Genomic DNA, 12,892 nt, shown 5'->3' on the forward strand with positions numbered 1-12,892 from the left:
AAATGAAAGGAAGAGATTATTTTCCAAACTCAGGTTTTCACCTATTTGTATTTAATAATTTGTTCTTCTATTATCAGGTATAATTACAGTGGATGATGCACTGAACAGCTGGGATGCCTCTTGTGTTCTCTTTTTCCTCAGACTTGAAGGCACTGCTGATGTGACTGGCGGGGAGGAGAAGGCTAGTTTCCACTTGAGTCTCTCTTAGCAGCCTGACAGCTGGGCCAGCAACAGCAGGATTGTGAAAATGTCTACGGAGATGGGCTTCAACTCGGGACAGGCTTGATTTGTCCACTAAAGAGGAAGACTGACAGACCAGCAGCTTTCTCCAGCTCTTTCCATTTTAATAAGAGTTGAAGAAGTTTGGTAGGATTTCTTTTTTTTTTTTTTTTTTTTTTTTGCTCATTACACAATCACATAAAATGTATTTATAAAACATTCTCTTTTACTAGAACTACAAATTTACATTTAATTCTCAGTAGATGGTCTGATACTTAGCTTACACTAGAAATTTGGTTCTAAAAAAACTGGAGAGTGTTAAGACTAACGAAAGGGAACAATCATGGTCTCCTATGATGACATTTTTCCAGTTTGGTTTTATCATCTAGGGTACATAGAGTTTATTGTATTGATCTCATCACTGTTCATGTGTTCTAAGGACCAAACTTTGTCATTTAACAACAGGGGGATACAGGGCCATGCAGTAGGAGAAATCTGTGGCCACATATAAAGAAGAATTCTCCAAAGCACATTTTCTTAGATTCTGTATGTGAGAACCTCTTCTTACATGTAAGAAGTATGGAAACCTCTTCAGAGAAAAGAGTCTGACATAAAACCAGCCTATGCTTCAAGTACAACAAAAAACTCTATATTTTCAGTTGAGAATTTGAGAATACATATATTTATCCTTTATCATTGCAGAACGTTCTAACCTTCTAGCTACAGTGGTGCAAAATTATTTCCAACTCAAGAAATGATTATTAAAATTAATAGAAATGTTTAAATTGGGATCTTTCCATTCCAACTTCAGTCCCAGGTAAATATTTATAGCTGAGCTCACACATTAGAAATGCTGTGTTTCTAATAGAAGTAACAGAGACAACATTACAATAGAAGACAGAGTTCTATTAAAGTAAAAACACAAAATGCTTAATATGCTAGTTGTATTTATGACTCGGAAAAGAAGCTTCCAAAGGGTATCAGGTCAAGTTTTCCCATTTGAGAGGATCAATTTTAAGTGGAGTGCATTAATTACTTCAACAGTGACTTTTAAAGACCTTTCCTAATTAAAACAGTTTTATATACTTGTATCACCCTTAATTTCTCCTTATTTATTGCTTTTCTTTGTCTTTGATACTTCAGTAGTGATGATCTTAATATTCATACTACCACCAAAACTATTGTTTTAAAAGGAAGGAGAAGGGAAAAGGAACACAGTGAAACTACAGGTCAACCTCTTTTTAAGCCTTTTTACACGGGAACTCTTTTAAGTCCAACCAAGAACGGCAAATATACTAAACTAAACTGTGTTTTAGGCTTTCTGATCCTAGAAAAGGTGGGTAAACTGAAATGGTTTTTACAATAGCCACCATGCCTCCAAAAGTTTATCTGTTGTAATTATATAAGGCCCAAAGCAAAGCTATGTCTGTTTCTTAAAACAAGTCTACTTTTTAAAGATACACATTTGCAGTGAAGAGTTCACTGTGTTTACAATTTGAAATCAAGTAGGGATGTATAATATCAAAATACATTATGTCACTTTTAAAAACTGTTCTTGCAGTAAGAAAACGCTCTTTAAAAATCTATTTGACAAATCACTACATACACAAACACATGGGCACTTACTGGATGATTTAAAATAATTTTAAGTCCATATATTTGAGAAAATCTATAGGCTTGCCACCTTTTTTTTTTTTTTTTTTTCTCAAGGCAATAACTAGTTCACCCCTAATCAAAGGCAGAAGAAACTCTAAAATGTTCCTTGGTTGGTAACCATAATTCCTTCTCATTCTATGCTTCACACGAGGCGGAAGCAGCAGAATAATGCCCATTGTTATTGTGTGGTTACAGTGTCCTGCGAGTCTGGACAAGTTATTAGGTCAGACGCTAACTTCCTAAGTAGAAAAATGATGTGTTCTCCTTTGTCCTCTCTTCAGTAATAGCTGGAGTCAGTGCTAATTAAGGCCCCGCGGCAATGTGCTTCCAGAGAGGTCAGGGACTTCTTTCTGACACCTAAACAGTACTCAACTCAAAGGAACTGCCCCTAATCTGAAATGATGTGATGTAGAACTGGCCTTTCAGATTCAGCGTATATTTAAAGGAAAATGACAGTTAATGGCAGAGGTGTCAAAAAAGAGCAGATGGGGAAGCTAGAAGAAGTGTCACTCCGTGGCTAAGTTTACCTGCGATTCGTTACTCTGCTTAAGGACCAGTAGACAATAATAGAGCCCTAGACACCTTGTTACATCCTTCGTCCTTCTAAAATCCTGGGAAGAAGAAATCTGCAGCGGGCACACCCCGGGGACAAATAACCTCTGACAAACCAAAGAACTGTTTGCTTAAGGACCATACTCTATACCGGACCCTCTTTTCACCAAGAAACGCATCATCTTGTCCAGAGGTTTTTAGAGAGATTAAATTGTAATCTTTATTAGTGGTTGTATTCATAATAACAGAAATAGTAAATTCAAAGAAAGCAAACACTCTGTTACATTTCCTATTGGGAGTAAACCATGGTGGTAATTAATCTTGGAGTCATTTTCTTTTGCCCCTGGAGGCATGGAACCTGTGAAATCAAAGCGATATTCAGAAGACAAACCAAGATTTATTGTCAGTTTGTCTTAATAGACACCTGCACGGCTTACTAATTAATTCAAGACTGTAAAGTCTGTTGGCATTAATCCACTCCTTGCTTTCTTCTCCCCACTCCCCTCAATGACACACCTGCATGCCATGAATTGACATGGTCTTTAGTTCAGGATTTGTTGTTGCCCTAACATTACAGAATCACTGTTCATGATGGAATGGCTGAGGTTGGACCAGAGCTCTGGCCATAGAGCATCCAGTTCTGGAAGTATTTGTAGCTGATTCTACAAACTTCTTCCAGGGCAAATAAATATATGAGGTTGCCACCTTTGTAACCAAGTCTCAAAATCTCTTGAAAAACTACAATTCAAATTTGAAAATTATGTCTGAGGATTTAAAGGTTTCAGGGATTATATGGTTAAAAGATAGACATGGAAATCATAGAGGTTAGAGATAATTTATGCCACGACCTTCATTTTACAGATGAGGAAATAGAGTCTCTGAGATGTGAGATGATTTCCCCCAGTTAATAGTAAGACTGAAATGAAAATCCTCTGTTCTACATACTCATATAGTGATTTGTCTTCCTTACTCTGCCACACTGTCTTCCTTAAAAAGTTTGGTACTTTATACAAAGAATGAAATGTCCCAACATTGAAATACAGTAAAAATGTCTATAAAACCATCCTCAACTTTATTATGAAACAGGGTTAATATTACTTATAAATATGTTATTAAGCTACATGTAAATGTTCCCTTTTATCTAAGCAGTTTTCTATATTAGAACCCAAACGTTCTACTTTAAAACAGAATGACAAGGGTTTTCCCCCCAAGTTTACTTAAACCTATAAGGACTAATGGTTAGTTTGAAACAGTTCATGTTCTAGGCCACCCCATAAACCATGGAGGTATGCCACAGATACCCAAAGTGGTTGCATTCAGCAGCTCGGGGTGATCTGTATAAAAAAATGAAGGGAGAATTTATAACGTCAGATTCTCACAACTCTGGAAATTGACATATACGTGGCTGATCAAAAAATATCCCAAAGAATAACAAAGAAAAGACATTTTTTTTGCTCAAAGAGAAAGTGGGGGAATCTTTTGTGCTTCTTTTAACCAAACAAATTTTCGATTTGTTTCTGACTTGTCTTTGTTTTCGCAAATTGGAGTAAAATACTAAGCAGAAGAACTTGTCTGAAAATTTTTGCTCCAAGAATTCTAGTATGAAAGAGACAACCAGAAAGAAAACTGCAAAGCATAGGCCTCCTGGCCCCTTTAAAAATTCTTCTCTGGTTGAATGGCTGTTAGTCAACCAAGGAAGACCCCAGTAATCCATCCTCCTATGCTCACAGGAGACTGGATGGAAACGCAAACTTTGCCCCTGGGAACCTAAAAGGTAGTAAGCTTCTGTAACTGAATTATTCCAACTTGGGAATTATGCTGCTGAATTTAAAATGGGGCTGTCCTTTACATTACCAGAAAAATACCATCCGGCCAAGAAAAAGATAACTAATGACATTTGTTCAACCAGTTCCCAAAACTTGGAACCAGAGAGCTATTCCCTTTATAGAAGACTAAACTTGATTCATTAGTAAAGAATTAAATACTGTCAGTGCTTTAGTTCTAAACCTTAAGTATCAAAGTTTTACCTCAAGGTAACATTTCCTTATATGGAAAATTTTAGAAAAATGTTATTTTTCCCATGGCCTTGATTATGTAATATTTTTAATATTTGAACACTTTGGTTTGTTAACCTTGTAATAATATCATTTTTAATAACAATTCATTATGTGACACTTGATAACAGTTAAGAATGCAGGAGTCATTTTGGATAAAAACTCTAGCTCTATCATTTCTCAACTGTGTACTTTTGTCAGATTATTTAACATATGTGCCTCTGTTTCCTAGGCTGAAAAACAATTTTTCTGTGATGAAGTTAGATGAGTTAAGACATATAAAGTACATCACAGTACTTGATACAGAGTAGCAATTAACAAATTATTATTATTATAAAAATCTTAAACAACTTTTATTTATAAATTTCACTTTCTCAACCACTTAATTATATATAAGTAACTTATAAAAATACATCCAGATATACAGAACAACTTTCCCAGGCTTTTCAATATGCAAATATAGATAGGCATCAATAGAACAACTCATATATTTTGACATAAATTATATAGTAATGAGGAAGAGATTCTTTCAGAAGTTGCTGGCATGTCATATGAAATCAAATCTGAAACAAAGTCAAGCAAATATTATACATTCTAAGTGAAATCCAAATGTTTATTTACATAGTAAACTGTAAAGTCTCAGAAGATGCATTTGTGCATTAGAATTTGAAAAATTATTTTTCCAAATGCATATACACATATATTTACATATTTCTATGACAGGCTACAAAGACACTAATGGAACAGTCTGTTATTTCTAAAATAATGTAGCATTATTTTCAGTTCCATTAATCACGTAGAAATTAAACTTCTGAAACCTTATGCAAACAAATCAAGATAATTCCGATCTCAAATCCACAAATTGAAATGGAGATTTGATAATTATCTAAGTAATTTGATTAATGGAGATGAGTAAACTAGATGATTCTGACCCATGGATCTGTGTTGGTCCTGAAATGCTTACTTTGACTGTATAAATCAATTTAAACTGGTTAAATGCTAAATGTACTATCTTCACAGCACAAAGTGAAAATGAGATTTTGCAGTCATTTAGTTATCTTTATTAACGCAGGAAGCTAAAAACAATTGCCTTCCACAATATGCACATGTTTATTTCCTGAAAAAATATTGTTTTTGTACAACACAGATAGAATCTAACGCTCACTCATTATGCTTGGTAATTTTGCTCTATGATTCCCCATTAGAGCACTTCATACAAATGTTTCTTTCAAATTGCTCTATTATGTCATAATCAAAAGACGGAATTTAGCCAAAATGTTTGTTTACCATCTTGCAGATAGTCAAAACAGTCTGTTGGTGCACTCTTTGATATTAATTCCTACTCATCCAGGAGTGGATTTTGGCCAAAACATCTGATTGCTCTTTTGAGGACTTTTACAATCGTGTGTCAGTTGAGTCTAACATAAGCCAACAGCTATGCAATAATGGAAGTCACTTAATATTGAGCCAGCTGATTTCTTTGTCTACCGGCATAATGACAAATAAATACTTCGGTCTTAAATCTTCCAGAATACAAAATAACACACTGGTATGAAATAAATGTTTTCATGAATTATTTTATTAGTGTACAATTTAACCCTCAAGGCAGTGTTGACAGTATGCTAAAATAATCAATCTGATCAGTTCAACCAAAAAATAAGCAGCACAGTAATGATGGTCAGGTTAAACAGTTTACTCAGTATGATCCAAACCCCAGAACCTTATATTTAACCGTCCGTTTTTCTAAGTGTATGCAAAGAACAAAAAACCTGGCTCTTGATAATAAAATGAGATTATTAAATTTGGTATTATATAGATTGCCTGGTAAGTGACTTTGGGCAGCACTGATTTGGAAGAAATCCAATTTCAACTAAGTTAGTTGTCATATCTCTCCCAGTACCCCAAAATGGCATTTCAGTGCCCAAGATCTACCTGAGCAGAACTAACCCAGAAACCATTAGAGTTAATCCACCAGAGTCCCTACTATAAATTGGACACTGTAGAAGATTTATTAGAAGCAGGAGACATATTCAAAGATATTGGAATCCAAACTGAGAGCTATGAGGCAAAACTAGAATGTATAAACTAACGATCAAGAATAAGATTCAGGGGGGAGGGATAAATTAGGGGTTTGGGATTAAAATATACACACTACTGCATATAAAATAGATAACCAATAAGGACTGTATAGCACAGGGAACTATAGTTAATATTTCATAATAGCATATAATGCAAAAGAATCTAAAAAAGAATATACATACATGTATGTATAACTGAATCACTCTGCTGTATACCTGAAACTAACATAACATTGTAAATCAACTGTATTTTAATAAACTTTAAAAAAAAGAATAAAATTCAATATGTAATTGGGTGCTAAGTTGTATGATACAACACATACCAGAGAAGATCACTGATGAGGGATATATATCAATTCATACTGCAATTATGAGGAAAGGGGGAATGAATGCTAGCCTACAAAAAGATACAGAGAATTGTTAAACAAAGAAGCAACGATGCTTCTGGAAATATGGACTACACAAGTGAAGAATATGAGAAGAGTACAGCATGTGGTTCACTTTGGGAAGGGAATAAGAAAGATTTTCCAACTAGGGAAGACCATATTACTGTCCAACTTAATATATTCCCTTACTAATAAAATTCCAAACTACTTGGGCCTTCATGGTCTCTGATAGTTACTACTTGTGTAAACTTGGGCTGGTTATTTAGCCCGCGGGTGCCCTCAATATCCTGATTTGTAAAATAAGGAATGTAATGGTACTACTTCCTTATCATTATTGTGAGGAATAACTGAGCTCATCTGTGTAAAGTATTTAAAATGGTGATGGGCCTATAGAGATTGTTTAGTAAAGTTCTGCTCTCATCAATATCCTCCTCCTCATTATTATTAATCATTTAATTATCTTTTCCTAAGCCTGACTCATGCTGTCAGTCATATTTTCCAGTCTTGTCTCCTAATATTGTACCCTTTGTTTCAGCCAAACTGCACTACTGACCTCTCCAACATATCCTTTGTTTTTCAAACTCAGAGCCTTCATATTTTACTTCATCTGGAGTATCATTACCCAACCACTTCCTTCTTCTGTTGAAATCCTGCCCATATTTCAAGGCTCTCTCATCCTGTGTGTCTGAGTTCTCATAGCCCTGTTTTTACCCATCTTATAATACTTGATCGCATTCATCCCAGTTTTTCCTTAAACTGTAAATTCCTGGGATACAAAGACATATTTCTGTTGGGTTCTCACCTAGTAGAAGGCCACTAAGAGTCTGTGAAATTTTTGCCAAATCAAAACAATGCAAAACAGTTAAAATATAGGATATAGAGTGTGTATTTATACATAGTGATTCTGCTATTTACAAGAAAAGAGATTGTCTAACCCTGAGTCAACAGATTTTGAATCTCCATCTATGGCAAATAAATATATTGGTCATTTGATCTTCCCAGAAAATGACAACAATCCTGAAACAATTGATTGCTGCCAATAAATCTCATGCTTTGAGCTTTTCTTCATCACGGTAAACAAACATCCCACCCTCAAAAGAGCTGTGAACAATGGCATACTGTTGCCATGAGGCTCCTAATTTTCAAATTGCAATCTGATCCTCACCCCAAATTTCACCCACAGAAACTCAATTATCCAGATTTTTTGTCTTTTTTTACTTTGATCCGATTATTACATGTTGCATAACAACTTAGCTGGAGAATGACAGAATATTATCTTTTATATTGCTTTTTCTTTTAGGATTTAGGTATCAGGCAATGTTACAACAAAACCTCATGACACTATGGATTCTAGAAGACAACATTTAAAATATAGACACTTTCAAGGTTTGACACTTTGATGTGTCTACTCTTTACTATATTACAGTACCTAGAGTTGTTTTTGTCTTATCAAAGCTAATAGCCTCAAACAAATTCCATTGAATTACATACTATAAGCTCACATGTTCTCTTTATCCAAAATACTCAAAAAGTAAATGTCTAACTTCACATCAGGTATCCATATGAAACTATTCTGGACGTGGTTAGTAGTTTTCCCAGATGAGAATGATAGCGAGTGGAGGAAAAGGAAGAAGAGAATGACAAACAGAACTTTTGTCACTGATTGCAAATAGTAGGGGATTATCATGGAAATGCTTTCTATTTTTTCTTAAGTTTTGTCTCAAAATGTCTGTTCTTTCCCTATAGAGAATTATTTTTCCAGAGTACAGTTAAAAGTATGGATTCTGGAGTCAGACTGTGTTTCAAACTGCAGCCACATTACTGGGAGAACAGAGCTGTGTAAACTGTCAGTAAACTTGACCTCACTAAGCCTCAGTTTCCTTGTTCGTAAAATGGTAATACTAATAGTACCTGCAACATAGTTGTTGTTTGAGGATTAAATGAGTTGAGGAAATCAACGGCCAACAAATATTCACTTTTGTTCTTATTTGCAGTGAACCCATTCAGATTCAGAGTCAAAATCTAAATTGATTTACCGGCAAAAGATAACCAGTTAAGTAGCAAAGGACATACAGCAGAAAACTAGAGAACTTAAGCTAAATACCATGTGCATCTGAACTATCCACATAATTGAAAAAAACATGCCACCTTCATCTAAACTCTTTGAACAATTGCCACAATTCTCCACCTCACTTGGCATCTATAGACAAGATCTTAATGTCCAGTACCCACTGAAAGTCTTTGTATTTCAAATAAAAATAATAGCTGCCGTCAAGTATGTTAATGTCCATAATCATTGTAATTTTTGTAAATTACAACTGTCAGTGGTCACAAACCTACACAATGAAAACATAAGGTAACAATTTAGCCTTTATATTACTACTCTCAGAAAAGAAGAGCCACTTGTAGGAAACTTAAGAAGGGAGGCAAATTTATAACATTTATTCTAAAAATAGGGGGATTTTTTTCCCTCTCCCAATGGGATTATTTCTAAGGTAATATTTGCTAGCAAATATCTGCAGACAAATTTTACCACTGCTTTTAATTTTCATTATAGAATGATGATACACAGTGCTACTTTAGCTTCTGTAGACAACACTGAAAGAATATGTTCAAAATATCTAGTACATTATAATTTATGTAAATAAAATTATACTTTTGGTCCCAATAATTAAAAATTATGTCTGTTTGGACTCCCTTTTTAGGGTTTTAAAATTTCATAAAATATTTCCCAGAATAAAAAGTAGCACTAAGTTTATTTATTTATTTATTTATTTTTGCAGTATGCGGGCCTCTCACTGTTGTGGCCTCTCCCGTTGCGGAGCACAGGCTCCAGACGCGCAGGCCCAGTGGCCATGGCTCACGGGCCTAGCCGCTCCGCGGCATGTGGGATCTTTCCGGATCAGGGCACGAACCCGTGTCCCCTGCATCGGCAGACAGACTCTCAACCACTGAGCCACCAGGGAAGCCCACAGTACTAAGTTTAAATATTTGCGTTTATTGGAAATGAAGAGATCTAAATGATATTAACTGTAGGTTATGTATTTCATATTTTATTTTGTTGAACTTTGTCATTTTCACGACAGAAACTCTGATCAAGAAAAAGGATATAAGATAAGCTACTTAAAAAATGCATTGGCACACTCTGTTAAAATGTGGACAGTCTTGGGGAAAAGTAGGAACTCAAGCCAATTCAGTTACTTTACTGCATTTAAATATAATAAAAATAATTTATGAATGTTTTTTATTTTTTTCAAAGAATAATTCTCAGTATGCTTAAAAATGGACATTTAAAGGATGCTTGTTTTTGTTAATTACATGTTGCTTGGATGTTTAAATCAGTCAAAGACTTTAAGTCTAAAGGTAACCCTGCAGTGTTTCTAACTGTCCTCAAAATAATTACAGAGCGGAGCTTGACTGCCATTCATGGGTATGTAGTCCATTGTGTAAGGAGAAAAAGAAAATGGCGGCCCATGCATTACCACATCACCCATGGCTACAGCAATGACAAGACAGATTAGGATGTATATTAAATCTCACACATGACTGCCTTCCTGTATCAAGGTAAAAAATACTTGCTCTTACATACATTAGGGACCAGTGTTGGCTGACATCTATATTAATATTGACAGCATATCAACACTTTTTTTTTACATTTACTGAGTCAATAACTAGTCTCAACCTGGTAAAACTTAGATAACAAAAATGAAAAAAAAATCTAGCAGGCAGCCTTATTTTATCATACCTAAAAAAAATTGATCCCCCAAAAGTGCTGGGCTTTTATGAATTATCAATCCTACAGCAATACATCAACTGGCATACACAGCTGTGACTTAGGAATCCAGTCTCATTTGTCAAAAAAGAATTTGGTAGATATAGAATGGTTCTAGAAAAAGAAGCTCCTGCACAGACAATAACATAAATATTATATGCATAGGAAGCTGATTATTTTAAAAAGCTGGATTAACACCATTGTATTACTTCACCTTCTATACATTATTTTCACAGACAAGAGGAAGTTGCTAGGCAGTAATCCTGCTTCCAAAATAACCAGAGTTGAGAAACACACGTGAAGCTTACAAAAATGGGAAATAACCAAATTGCTTAATTTAAGATTTTTAACATATTTATTTGTATTTACCATGTTGAGAACTGGAAGCCCCATGTGAATTGGATTAGAGAAAAGAAGTCATTATTTACTTTGTTTTAAGATATCACAAAACTAAACTAAACCCGTCTTCATTTCAAGGCAATATCTTGGCTTCATTAATAATTAAATGGTGTTTTCCAATGATGGCTATTTTACATTCTGCTTTGAAGTATGTTACCTTTACTATTATTTCCAAAGATACAATAATGCTTTTAAGGTGCACACATATTTTATATACATTACATGAGAATGCAGCAAAATAAAACATTCACTTTTCCCAGTCTTAGACTAGCTTCACGGTATCACTGAATGAGATATTAAAAAAAAAAAAAATCAATATTTTTTAAAGAAGAAAACAACACTAGGGTCTGTTATTCTTCTAAAGCTTATATTCAAATGGTTGGCATTTCAATAAGCTGTGGTTGGAAGCACCATCGTTCAGGAAAAACAAAATCATGAGGCAACCAAGCAAAGTTCTTTTGATTTTAAATGCATCATGCAACAACACTTCAAGGGCTGTTCATCTCCAAAGTCAGATGAGCGTCTATTAAAATATGCCTTTGATAAAATAGTACCTTTCTCCCTTTTCCAGCACTCTGTGGAGGGTGATTCAGGTTAAAGTGATGTTCTTAATAATAATTATCTCTGTAAGATTCATGCTATCATTTATGTAAGTCCTTGAAAATGATGCCATTTTTGTAAGGCCAGGACAAAATTGCAACCATGATTATAAGCCTTTCCATCAGGCAACCCCACTGGCAAACAATGGCAAGAATAAGAGGCCTTTCTGTGCTCTTTTACTAATGCTGTGCTGGTCTCTGCTAGCAAGATATATGTAAAAGAAAAGATGTAAAGCAATGCCTGGGGTAGAAGAGTAACTTGCACTCTGATGCTTGAGATGTTTATAGCATTGAAGCTGCTTAATTAATATCAATAGAGACCCTGAAAAAGTTAAAGGAGCATTTTAACTAGCAATAAAACTCTCTTGATTACGAGAAAGGCATATTCTGTCCTTCACCAGGGGTTGTTTTTATGCTCAACAAAGTGATGTGAAATCAACTATTTTCATAAACAGATGGTCTTTAGGATAATAGCTTGTACTTTTTAATTTCCTTTTTGGCAGTACATCATGCCAAATGTCAGCAATGTCAATAGTCTTCATTAGAAGTTGTCTGATATTGTTGGGATGTTTTGTACAGATACCCATTTTATTTCCCAATATTAGAAATGGAAATCGGAGAAGTTTAAGGAGGTACAGAAAGATAAAAATTTAATATATTTAAATGAAGGGAAAATGAATTCATATCAAATCACAAGATTAAAAATTTAAGGTTTAAAGTATTTATTATTTCTTTTCATCTCCACTGCACTGCTATAATTCAGAAACCAGTAATCTTCACTCTCACAGAAAACATCTTTCGTTCCTAAACCTTATTCTTAACAAGGGGTAAGTGATGCCCCATTTATAACATTTTTCAATTCATAGAGTCCACATGTGGCCGTGTACTAGCATAGCCAGACAGAGTGTACATTTCAAAAAAAAAAACTAAACCTCATAAATCTCCAGAAATTCCTCACATCTATTATGTTTACCTTCTGCTGCTGATGAGCCTGTTGGGCTCTGTACAGAGGAAATTACAAGCGCTCCAGAAGATTTGGCAAGAAGATGCTAGAAGAAACAATGGGCAAAAAAAAAAAAAAAAAAAAAAAAATTCTTAACTGAAGCATCATATCCAGCTTTGGCTACCATTTACATATTTGAGATTACTAGCTAGTAAAATGGAAATTCCATTGAAA

General features: G+C 34.6%; 1 protein-coding gene across 6 annotated transcripts in view; it reads right to left on the reverse strand.

The window, feature by feature from the left end:
• ZFHX4 (zinc finger homeobox 4) overlaps window positions 1–12,892 on the reverse strand; it is a 179,966-nt gene that overhangs the window by 69,017 nt on the left and 98,057 nt on the right. The gene's annotated exons all lie outside the window — the stretch shown is intronic.

The sequence above is a fragment of the Mesoplodon mirus genome (assembly GCF_964341445.2).
Source record: "Mesoplodon mirus genome assembly, chromosome: 16".
In the NCBI taxonomy this organism is placed as follows: domain Eukaryota; kingdom Metazoa; phylum Chordata; class Mammalia; order Artiodactyla; family Ziphiidae; genus Mesoplodon; species Mesoplodon mirus.